Source organism: Triticum urartu, chromosome 6A, assembly GCF_056163025.1.
Source record: "Triticum urartu cultivar PI428250 chromosome 6A, HENAU_Tu73, whole genome shotgun sequence".
Lineage (NCBI taxonomy): Eukaryota > Viridiplantae > Streptophyta > Magnoliopsida > Poales > Poaceae > Triticum > Triticum urartu.
The window spans coordinates 85,278,789-85,290,635 of record NC_141878.1 but is presented as its reverse complement, the minus strand read 5'-3'; the positions used below and the strand labels follow the sequence as shown (position 1 = coordinate 85,290,635).

At 45.9% G+C, this 11,847-nt stretch overlaps 1 long non-coding RNA gene across 1 annotated transcript; it reads right to left on the bottom strand.

Moving 5' to 3' along the window:
• Positions 1–10,621: 10,621 nt before the first annotated feature.
• Positions 10,622–11,593, bottom strand: LOC147964115 (uncharacterized). Its single transcript, XR_015607227.1, has 2 exons — positions 11,429–11,593; positions 10,622–10,871 (listed from the first exon to the last, which is right to left on the bottom strand). It is a non-coding gene; the product is annotated as an uncharacterized LOC147964115 (long non-coding RNA).
• Positions 11,594–11,847: the final 254 nt, after the last annotated feature.

Sequence of the window (11,847 nt, the reverse complement as noted above, 5' to 3'; positions counted from 1 at the left end):
AACCGCCAGGCGGGCCGTTGTCATATTGGAATTCTTGAAATCCTGCATGATATAACAATCTTTCCAGAGATGTGATGTCGGTTTCTCCTTCGATCCATGCTTTGGACAGGGCCGATTTAACAAACGCTCCAAATTGTTGCCTGGACCACCACCCCTCTGGGGCTGCTTGCCTTTACGGCGCTGGCCATTCTCCTGCACGTTGGTATTTGCGACAAAGTCCAAGCTACTGTTGGCCTTGCGCTTACCAGCGTTTCCATGGCCTGCCGGATTATGTTGTTGGCCTTTGGCATTGCCGTTTTTCTTATCTTTCTCTGGTTTGTCCTCCTCTGAATCCGGATCCTTGGTATTATATGAATCGGCATATTTAACCAAAGCGGCCATGAGTGTTGACATGTCACTGCAGTGACGTTTGAGCCTTCCCAACTTCTATTTTAACGGTTTGAAACGGCAATTGCCCTCTAACGTTAACACTGCGGTGTCTGCATTGATACGATCTGATGAATGCAAAATCGCCGAGACCCGTTTGACCCAATGGGTCGTGGACTCCCCTTCCTCTTGGACACAAGCGGCCAGATCTACAATTGACATTGGCTGCTTACACTATCCTTGAAGTTCTGGATAAACCGGTGCTTCAGTTCGGCCCATGATCCAATAGAGTTGGTCGGCAAGCTCTTCAACCAAGTGCGAGTTGTTCCTTCCAATATCATGGTGAAATATTTAGCACACACCGCCTCATCCACATCTAACATCTCCATTGCCATCTCATAGCTCTCCACCCACGCCTCTGGCTGCAAATCGGCGGTGTAATTTGGCACCTTACGAGGTCCCTTGAAATCCTTGGGCAGTCTCACATTACACAAAGAGGGAGTTAAACACGGTACCCTAAGGAACTGAACATCACCCCTGGCTCCACGGAGGCCGTGGGGTGAACCGGAGTATGCTGCCGTGCTCCGTGTCGAGCTGTCAACTCGGCCTCTGGACGTGCGCGGCCATGGTCCACAACATCTTGCGCATTAGCACCTCCCACGGCCGGGTTGTTCCCTCGTGGCGAATTTCGGCGACGTGCACTACTGGACACGGCCGGTTCGTCCTCCACGTGTCTGCTATAACTCCGGCTTGGACGGGGAATGGAATGAATCCTCTCACGGCTGTGTGGATATGCTTGCTGTTCATTTAGTGTTGTTTGAAGAAGATCCCTGGCCCGACGCGCTTCCACTACAACTAGTGACTCGCCGTCGGTTGGGAGGGCCGCCAGGCGTGAAGCGGCGGCCACAATGTTGTCCAACGGGTTGGAATTAATGCCCGGGCGGCATTGATGGCACAACGTTGTTCTGGCGAGGCCGGTCCGTCATGCGTGGCTGAACCGGCGCTCCTGCTCCCGGCGCCCCCGCCCGGTTTAGCGTGGGTTGGTTACCATCTCCTGCACCTGGCGTGTGGAAAAGATTCTGCAGCTCATAAACCAAGGAGAGACATGATCGATACCTTTTTCTCATGACTTCCTCTGAAGCATTCTGATCCAGTCTAATCCGGTAGGCCTGTGCTTCCAATTCGGCCCACTCCGTAGCCATCCTGGCATTCTCTGCTGCCAGGTCCGCTTTAGCCTGGGCTATCTGATCTTTCACTTTTACAATCTCCGCATTGTGCTGATCCCTGGCTACTGCGTCCACCTCCGCGGACATCAATGTCGCCAGTGTCGAACAAATCAGACAAGACTTGGGCCGGAGGTGGCGCCGAGCTTCCTGCCCCTGCTGGTGTGGTCGTCGTTGAACCGGAGAGCATTGCTGCGGCGGTAGATGAATGAGGCGCCGATTGTGTGCCGGCCATGAAGATGGCGGCCCGGTTTGGCAGATCGGGGGAATCCGGAATACTGTTGCCCTCGGATCCTCCTTCAAACCGGCTGTCCTGCAACTGGTAAAGCGATTCGGTCTCTCCAGAAGACTCGTCATCAGAGCAGACTACAGTTTCTCCATCGGACACCGGTCCATCCTCGTACCCCGATCCATGGACGACACCTACGAAAACATGCCTTGCCTCGGGCTGAACCGGCGAAGAACTTGCACGTCGAGCCATTTTGATGATGTCGGTGCAGATGTCCCGCTCGGGGGCCGGTTCGCCGATCTTGCCGATGAAGACGTGAATCCCACCAAAGGGGACCCGGTACCCGTATTCGATTGAATCAGCCTCGGGACCCCATCCTGCATTGTCGATGTAGAGCTTGCCGCGACGACTCTTCGTCATCCGGCCCACATCGTATCCCTTAAGTCCATCGAAGCTGCCCTTCAAGAACTCAAAACCATCGTGCGATAGCCCCATGGTGGGCGCCAACTGTCGTGGGTTTGTCACGGCAGATGTCCTCATGAAAGGACTTAGTTGTGGAGCCATCGCAACGGGTTATCTTAAAGGGGTTAAACCGGTCTAGGGGACACGGGAGTTTATACTAGTTCGGCCCCTTCGATGAAGGTAAAAGCCTACGTCTAGTTGTGATTGGTATTGCTAGGCTTTCGTAGGCCAGGGAGCGAATCCGCTTTGTCTGGCTCTCGCGTTGTTGTTGTATGTTCCTAAACCACGGCCGGGTCGTCCCTTTATATACATAGGTTGACGCCCGCCGGGCTACAGAGTCCCGAAGCCGGATCATAAACGTATCCGGTTCGGCCTCTCTCTCTCTGTCTTACTATACAAGTTACATAACTAGGCCGGTTTACATTTACAGGCTGTAACCCACCTTTGGGCCCTTCGTAAAGCGCTATCATCTTTACATCTTCATGGGCTTCTAATCTTCAAAGAGTCAACCCGGCTACATAAGGCCGGTTTACCTCCAGTAGTAATATCCCCAATAGATCCCCTACACTTGTGGGTCAACAAACAGCAAGCCCGTTGCTACTCAAGTGAAGAAACCCAAGTCTGGACCTAAGCCAGAGACTGAGTGCTTCTACTGCAAAGGGACTGGTCACTGGAAGCGGAACTGCCCCAAGTATTTGGCGGAGAAGAAGGATGGTAAAGTGAAAGGTATATTTGATATACATGTTATTGATGTGTACCTTACTAATCCTCGCAGTAGTGCCTGGGTATTTGATACTGGTTCAGTTGCTAACATTTGCAACTCGAAACAGGGGCTACGGATTAAGCGGAGATTGGCTAAGGACGAGGTGACGATGCGTGTGGGAAATGGTTACAAAGTCGATGTGATCGCGGTCAGCACGCTACCTCTACATCTACCTTCAGGTTTAGTTTTAGACCTAAATAATTGTTATTTGATGACAGCGTTGAGCATGAACATTATATCTGGATCTTGTTTGATGCGAGACGGTTATTCATTCAAATCAGAGAATAATGGTTGTTCTATTTATATGAGTAATATCTTTTATGGTCATGCACCCTTGATGATTGGTCTATTTTTACTAAATCTTGATAGTAGTGATACACATGTTCATAGTATTGAAGCCAAAAGATGCAGAGTTGATAATGATAGTGCAACTTATTTGTGGCACTGCCGTTTGGGTCTTATTGGTGTAAAGCGCATGAAGAAACTCCATTCTGATGGACTTCTGGAATCACTTGATTATGAATCACTTGGTACTTGCGAACCATGCCTCATGGGCAAGATGACTAAAACTCTGTTCTCCGGAACAATGGAGCGAGCAACATAATTATTGGAAATCATACATACTGATGTATGTGGTCCAATGAACATTGAGGCTCGCGGTAGATATTGTTATTTTCTCACCTTCACAGATGATTTGAGCAGATATTGGTATATCTACTTAATGAAACATAAGTCTAAAACATTTGAAAAGTTCAAAGAATTTCAAAGTGAAGTGGAAAATCATCGTAACAAGAAAATAAAGTTTCTATGATCTGATCGTGGAGGAGAATATTTGAGTTACGAGTTTGGTCTTCATTTGAAACAATGCGGAATAGTTCTGCAATTCACGCCATCCGGAACACAACAGCGTAATGTTGTGTCCGAACGTCGTAATCATACTTTACTAGATATGGTGCGATCTATGATGTCTCTTACTGATTTACCGCTATCATTTTGGGGTTATGCTTTAGAGACGGTTACATTCACGTTAAATAGGGCACCATCTAAATCCGTTGAGACGACACCTTATGAACTATGGTTTGGTAAGAAACCCAAGTTGTCGTCTCTTAAAGTTTGGGGCTGTGATGCTTATGTGAAAAAACTTCAACCTGATAAGCTCGAACCCAAATCGGAGAAATGTGTCTTCATAGGATACCCAAAGAAGACTGTTGGGTACACCTTCTATCATAGATCCGAAGGCAAGATATTTGTTGCTAAGAATGGATCCTTTCTAGAGAAGGAGTTTCTCTCGAAAGAAGTGAGTGGGAGGAAAGTAGAACTTGATGAGGTAATTGTACATGCTCCCTTATTGGAAAGTAGTTCATCACTGAAATCAGTTCTAGTGATTCCTACACCAGTAAGAGAGGAAGCTAATGATGATGATCATGAAACTTTTGATCAAGTTACTACCAAACCTCGTAGGTCAACCAGAGTAAGATCCGCATCAGAGTGGTACGGTAATCCTATTCTGGAGGTCATGTTACTTGACCATGAAGAACCTACGAACTATGAGGAAGCGATGATGAGCCCAGATTCCGCAAAATGGCTTGAGGGCATGCAATCTGAGATGGGATCCATGTATGAGAACAAAGTGTGCACTTTGGTTGACTTGCCCGTTGATCGGTAGGCCATAGAGAATAAATGGATCTTGAAGAAGAAGACTGACGCTGGCGGTAATGTTACTGTCTACAAAGCTCGACTTGTTACAAAAGGTTTTTGACAAGTTCAAGGAGTTGACTATGATGAGACCTTCTCACCCGTAGCGATGCTTAAGTCCGTCCGAATCATGTTAGCAATTGCCGCATTTTATGATTATGAAATTTGGCAAATGGATGTCAAAACTGCATTCCTTAATGGATATCTTAAAGAAGAGTTGTATATGATGCAGCCAGAAGGTTTTGTCGATCCAAAAGTTGCTAACAAAGTGTGCTCCAGCGATCCATTTATGGACTGGTGCAAGCCTCTCGGAGTTGGAATATACGCTTTGATAGTGTGATCAAAGCATATGGTTTTATACAGACTTTTGGAGAAGCCTGTATTTACAAGAAAGTGAGTGGGAGCTCCATAAAATTTCTGATATTATATGTAGATAACATATTGTTGATTGGAAATGATACTGAATTTCTGAATAGCATAAAAGGATACTTGAATAAGAATGTTTCAATGAAAGACCTTGGTGAAGCTGCTTATATATTGGGAATCAAGATCTATAGAGATAGATCAAGATGCTTAATTGGACTTTCACAAAGCACATACCTTGATAAAGTTTTGAAGAATTTCAAAATGGATCAGGCAAAGAAAGGGTTCTTGCATGTGTTACAAGGTGTGAAGTTGAGTCAGACTCAATGCCCGACCACTGCAGAAGATAGAGAGAAAATGAAAGGTGTTCCCTATGCTTCAGCCATAGGCTCTATCATGTATGCAATGTTGTGTACCAGACATGATGTGTGCCTTGCTATTAGTTTAGTAGGGATGTACCAAAGTAATCCAAGAGTGGATCGCTAGGCAGCGGTCAAGAACATCATGAAATACCTGAAAAGGACTAAGGATATGTTTCTCATTTATGGAGGTGACAAAGAGCTCGTCGTAAACGGTTACGTTGATGCAAGCTTTGACACTAATCCAGATGACTCTAAGTCACAAACCGGATACGTATTTTTATTAAATGGTGGAGCTGTCAGTTGGTGCAGTTCCAAGCAGAGCGTCGTGGTGGGATCTACGTGTGAAGCGGAGTACATAGCTGCTTCGGAAGCAGCAAATGAAGGGGTCTGGATGAAGGAGTTCATATCCGATCTAGGTGTCATACCTAGTGCATCGGGTCCAATGAAAATCTTTTGTGACAATACTGGTGCAATTGCCTTGGCAAAGGAATCCAGATTTCACAAGAGAACCAAGCACATCAAGAGACGCTTCAATTCCATCCGCAATCAAGTAAAGGAGGGACACATAGAGATTTGGAAGATACATACGGATCTGAATGTTGCGGACCCATTTACTAAGCCTCTCTCACGAGCAAAACATGATCAGCACCAAGACTCCATGGGTGTTAGAATCATTACAATCTAGATTATTGACTCTAGTGCAAGTGGGAGACTGAAGGAAATATGCCCTAGAGGCAATAATAAAGTTGTTATTTATATTTCCATATATCATTATAAATGTTTATTATTCATGCTAGAATTGTATTAACCGGAAACTTAGTACATGTGTGAATACATAGACAAACAGAATGTCACTAGTATGCCTCTACTTAACTAGCTCGTTGAATCAATGATGGTTATGTTTCCTAACCATAGGCATGAGTTTTCATTTGATTAACGGAATAAAATCATTAGAGAATGATGTGATTGACTTGACCCATCCGTTAGCTTAGCACAATGATCATTTAGTTTGTTGCTATTGCTTTCTCCATAACTTATACATGTTCCTATGACTATGAAATCATGCAACTCCCGAATACCGGAGGAACACTTAGTGTGCTACCAAACGTCACAACGTAACTGGGTGATTATAAAGGTGCTCTGCAGGTGTCTCTGATGGTGTGTGTTGAGTTGGCATAGATCGAGATTAGGATTTGTCACTCCGATTGTCGGAGAGGTATCTCTGGGCCCTCTCAGTAATGCACAACAATATAAGCCTTGCAAGCAATGTGACTAATGAGTTGGTTGCGCGATGATGCATTATGGAACGAGTAAAGAGACTTGCTGGTAACGAGCTTGAACTAGGTATCGACATACCGACGATCGAATCTCGGGCAAGTAACATACCGATGACAAAGGGAATAACGTATGTTGTTATGCGGTTTGACCGATACAGATCTTCATAGAATATGTGGGAACCAATATGAACATCTAGGTCCCGCTATTGGTTGTTGATCAGAGACGTGTCTCGGTCATGTCTACATAGTTCTCGAACCCGTAGGGTCCGCACGCTTAACGTTCGGTGACAATCAGTATTACGAGTTTATGTGTTTTGATGTACCGAAGGTAGTTCGGAGTCCCAGATGTGATCATGGACATGACGAGGAGTCTTGAAATGGTCGAGACATAAAGATCGATATATTGGATGACTATGTTTGGACATCGGAAATGTTTCGAGAGAGTTCGGGCATATACCGGAGTACCGGGGGGTTACCGGAACCTCCCGGGGAGTCAATGGGCCTTAATGGGCCATAGTGGAAAGGAGGAGGAGGCGGCCAAAGTGGGGGTGCCCTCCCCCCAAGCCCAATCCGAATTGGAGGGGGACCGGCCCCCCTTTCCTTCTCTCCTTCTCCCCCTTCCTTCCCTCTCCTACTCCAACTAGGGAAGGGGAATCATAATCCCACCGGGAGTAGGACTCCCCCCTTGGGCGCGCCTAGGAGGCCGGCCCTCTCCCCCTTCTCCACTCCTGGGGGGAGGGGGCACCCCATGGACACACAAGTTGATCATTGATCCCTTAGGCCAACTCCACCGCGCGACCCTATCCTGTCCGGCCCCATCCGTTTGGGGTAAAAGGGACAAAAAAGGCGGCCCAGCGCGCGCGGGAGCAAACTGACTTTTGTCCGCTTTGTGTCCGCTTTCGACCCATCCGTGGCCCAAGTTTGCGCCGCTTTTGGGGTGAAACGGACACCACGCGGACGCGCGGGTCGTCTGCGCGTGTCCTCCCCTGGCCCGCCCGTTGGTGGCACAAGACGGGCCTTTTTCTATCCGCCCCCTCCCTCCCTCCGGCCGCACCCCCTCCACTCTTCCCCACTCTTCCCCTCGCTGCCGCCGCCGCTGCCATTGCAGCCGTGCAGTTCGGACGTGAGCTCGCCCAACCCCTTCCCCTTGGCGCCGCCGAGCTACCCAACCACGGCCACCTGGTTTGCGCACCCGCCGGCCGGTTTTGGGGCGGATCCGGTCGGTGTTGAGCTCGGCCGGCTGTGGGAGGTCGGGCCGCGCCATGGACTGGCCGGGCACCTCGCCGGAAGGCCCTGGTAGGGCCGCAAGGCCACATGCAGGCAGTGGTTCCTCCTCTAGCCGCTTGGATCTGCACCGTCGGTGGTCCACCAGCAGATACACGAATGGCGGTCGGCCGGGCTCGGTGCTTGCCCAAAACCTCGTCGGCGCACCATTGCCACTCATTAAGTGCGACCACTGCCCAAGGATGGTCGTGCACCGCGTGTCTACAACGCCGGAACATCCTGGATGGGTGTTCATCAAGTGCTTAAACAATGGGGTATGCGCTTTTTTTAGCTTCGGTTTGTGCTCTAGATTTGACTAGTTGTGCTAACTTCAAATTTTGTTGTGTAGAATGGATGCAAGTTTTGGTATTGGGAAGAAGAGTACATCGATATATTGATAGAGCGAAATTTAGTACATGTTCGTGCACTTGTTGCTAGATAAGAGGCTAGACACGAGACTAGTTGTGAGGAGGAAGCAACATCGACTTCCAGATTGAAGAAGAAAGGAGGATGCCAGATCGATCCTTCTGGCTTGAAGAAGAAAGGAGGATGCTAGATCGACCCTCCTCCACAGATCAACAACGAGTGCATCGAGAAGGCCCTAACCCAACTCAAGGGAGCGGTTATGGAAATTGGGTATCTTCTAAAATGTATTCTTGTGGTTCTTGTTTTCTTTGGCCTTGCTTTACTAGTCAAAATGTGATGATGCATTTTCCATGTACCAAAAATGAATGATGAAATAAAGTTAAGGACTTGCAAAGAAATAATACGCGGACAAGATGCGGCCGGGATGCGTCCGCGCGGTGGGCGCACGGCCACCGCATCCCAGAACACGCCCGGACACGACCCCAAATCCCTACCCAAACGGACAGAATCTGGACAAAACGGACGTCTGTTTGGGGTCGCGCGGTGGAGTTGGCCTTAGCCGTGTGCGGTGCCCTCCTCCATCATAATCCACCTCAGTCATATCGTAGCGGTGCTTAGGTGAAGCCTTGTTCCGCTAGCATCATCATCACGCCGTAGAGCTGACGAAGCTCTGCCTTGACACTCTGCTGGATCATGAGTTCGTGTGGCGTCACCGAGCGGAACGTGTGCAGATCGCGGACGTGCCGTACTTTCGGTATTAGGATCGGTCGATCGTGAAGACGTACGACTACATCAACCGCGTTGTCATAACGCTTCCGCTTACGGCCTACGAGCGTACGTAGACAACACTCTCCCCTCTCATTGATATGCATCACCATGATCTTGCGTGTGTGTAGGTATTTTTTTTAAATTACTGTGTTCCCCAACAAACAGGTGGGCATGCCCATGGTAGGCATCCATGTCAGATTTGAACGACTTTTTACACCTTATCCAAGTTGCGACACGTCCGACCATTTATTGATCTTTTTTGACCAAGAAATCTTTAGAAATGCAAAATTTGTCAAAAACAAAAACAAGTTGACACAATGCCTGAAACTGTTCGTACAAGGCCATGGAAAAAAATGGGCCATTTCTAGGATGTCTGAAAACAACATGCTCTCAAAGGATGCCTTCTGGCCGAACACCCTCCGTTGAACATGTTGTCCTTTTGGACATTCATGAAATGACCTCAACTTCTGCCAAATAGGCATGCCCATGGTAGGCATCCATGTCAGATCTGAAACAAAAAATATTTAAAATGATAATTTAAATAGGTACTTCAAACTATTAATTTATTTTTTCCTTTTTTCACGCGCGACAGTGAACCGGCCCAATCAGACGGCCTCCTTTGAATAAAGTATTTAATTTGTGGACTTTTTTCAAATTCGTGAACTTGTTTTCAAATCAATGAACTTTTTTGTTTTTTTTAAATCGTGAACTTTTATTCTAATCGATGAACGTTTTTCAATTTGGCGAATGTTGTTCCTCCTTGGAGCTGGGAGTGTTCCTGTGTTCCAGGGCCAGTCCATCAAAATCGAGGTCCCTGTGTCAAAATCTAAGTTGGCCCTACCTTGTTAGAGAAAAATATCCGACTGGATCAAGTTGTCGTCTATGGCAGGTTGCGTGCATAAAAAGTATTTTGAGGTGTTCTTATTAATTGCTTTAATATAGATTTTTTCAAAGTATTTTGATGAAACGCCTCGAAAAAGCGAAGGTTTCGCTTTCCTCACCTGCCTCAAGTGAATGGAGGCGTTTTGGCATTTTAGAAAATATCTCCACAGATGATAGGAATCCTACTGTTGATAATTTTATATACTTATAGAATGCTGAAGTCATAAAGGTTATTTCACTTTCGCTAACCATAAACTACTGTCTAGTTGGTCGCCCCAAGTTTTTTACAAGCTTTATTAGTCGATAGGTCAGTAGACCGAGCCCTTCGAAGTGCGCATAAAACACATAACGTTTTCTTGGGAGATCGAGATTGATGCGCCGATGGACCGGTCTTACGCTTCGGCCTAGTTTGTTCTTATAAATTTTACGCTGTTTTTTAACAAAAGAGCAGCGTAGTGGAGCGGCAAAGCATCATGCCCATCATTATAAAGGGGTATACGGTAATCACAGCCGTGTGTTTTGGAGGGGGGGGGGGGGGGGGGGTGTATCGAAGCGGAAGTGTATATATATTGATTATTCTTCATGTGAAGTAATTTCCGATGTGCATAGATAGATATTCTCAACGGTGCACCATATCTTTCCAGCACATGGCAATACATGTAATTCATTACTTTTCGCAGCAGCACATGCCGCCATTATCTGGTGAGCAATAGCTTTTATCCTTATTGTAACCTTGGCCTACACAATAAGCCTTGCACAGAACGTTGCCACTAGGTTGGATTGGGGGCGCACAACCTTTTGCGGCTACACACAATTTCGTAAAAGTGCTTGTTATACCCAGACCTGTTGTACCTATGAACAATGGAGTGATAACCACGTTAGTGCATTTATAATTTATATTGCATAGCAATCGATTACCAGGGTGCTTCCTTCCTTCCAGAAAATAGTTATAATTCCAACTTTATCTTAAGTCAGACTTCTTTAAGTTTGACCAAGTCTATAGAGAAAATTTCAACATCTACAACATCAAATTAGTTCCATCATAAAATATGTATCCATAGTATATATTTGATGTCGTAAATATTAGCATATTTCTCTATAAACTTGATCAAAATTGAAAAGATTTAACCTAGGACAAAGCTAGAATTTTGATAAAGTTTTTTTTGATAAAGCTAGAATTTTGAGGAATTTAGATTGAAGAAAATAATTCATTTTGCACATGAGAGAATAAATACACCACGTGGCAAGCGTGGTAAAAGCATTCTATGATGACTTTTTCTGATTTAAATGTATATGGGTGCATTTTAGTATGTTTACTCACTTATTTCAGTCTATATGTAGTATGCATAAATATATATATATATATATATATATAATATGTTACATTTGTGAATGAAGGGAGTAGGTACCTGCTGCATGGCAGGAAATGATGGTGGTAGACATGGCGACGAGAGCCATCAAGCACAGAACGCGAGTGTTGTCTCTGGTGCTCGTCATGTTGGGGATCCTTCTCTTCGTAGCCTTGTTGTCCTTCTGTAGCGACGCTGTCACCGGAATAGGGCGTGCTAGTCTTTATATAGAGATCGGAGAATGGATTTAATATCATTTTATTATTTCCTATATTAATGTTTTGGCAAATACTTTATAATCAATTTTTGCCTATTATATCTTCATGTATTTATTATTTCCTTATCAAAATGTTCTAGAAGTAATTTTTACCTATTATATCTTCATGTATTAATCAGTTCCTTGTTAACGCGCGGGCAAATGAGATAGCCTCCTGGATTATGTCTTGCATTTTTTTAGTTACTGGTTAAATTGTCCTCTC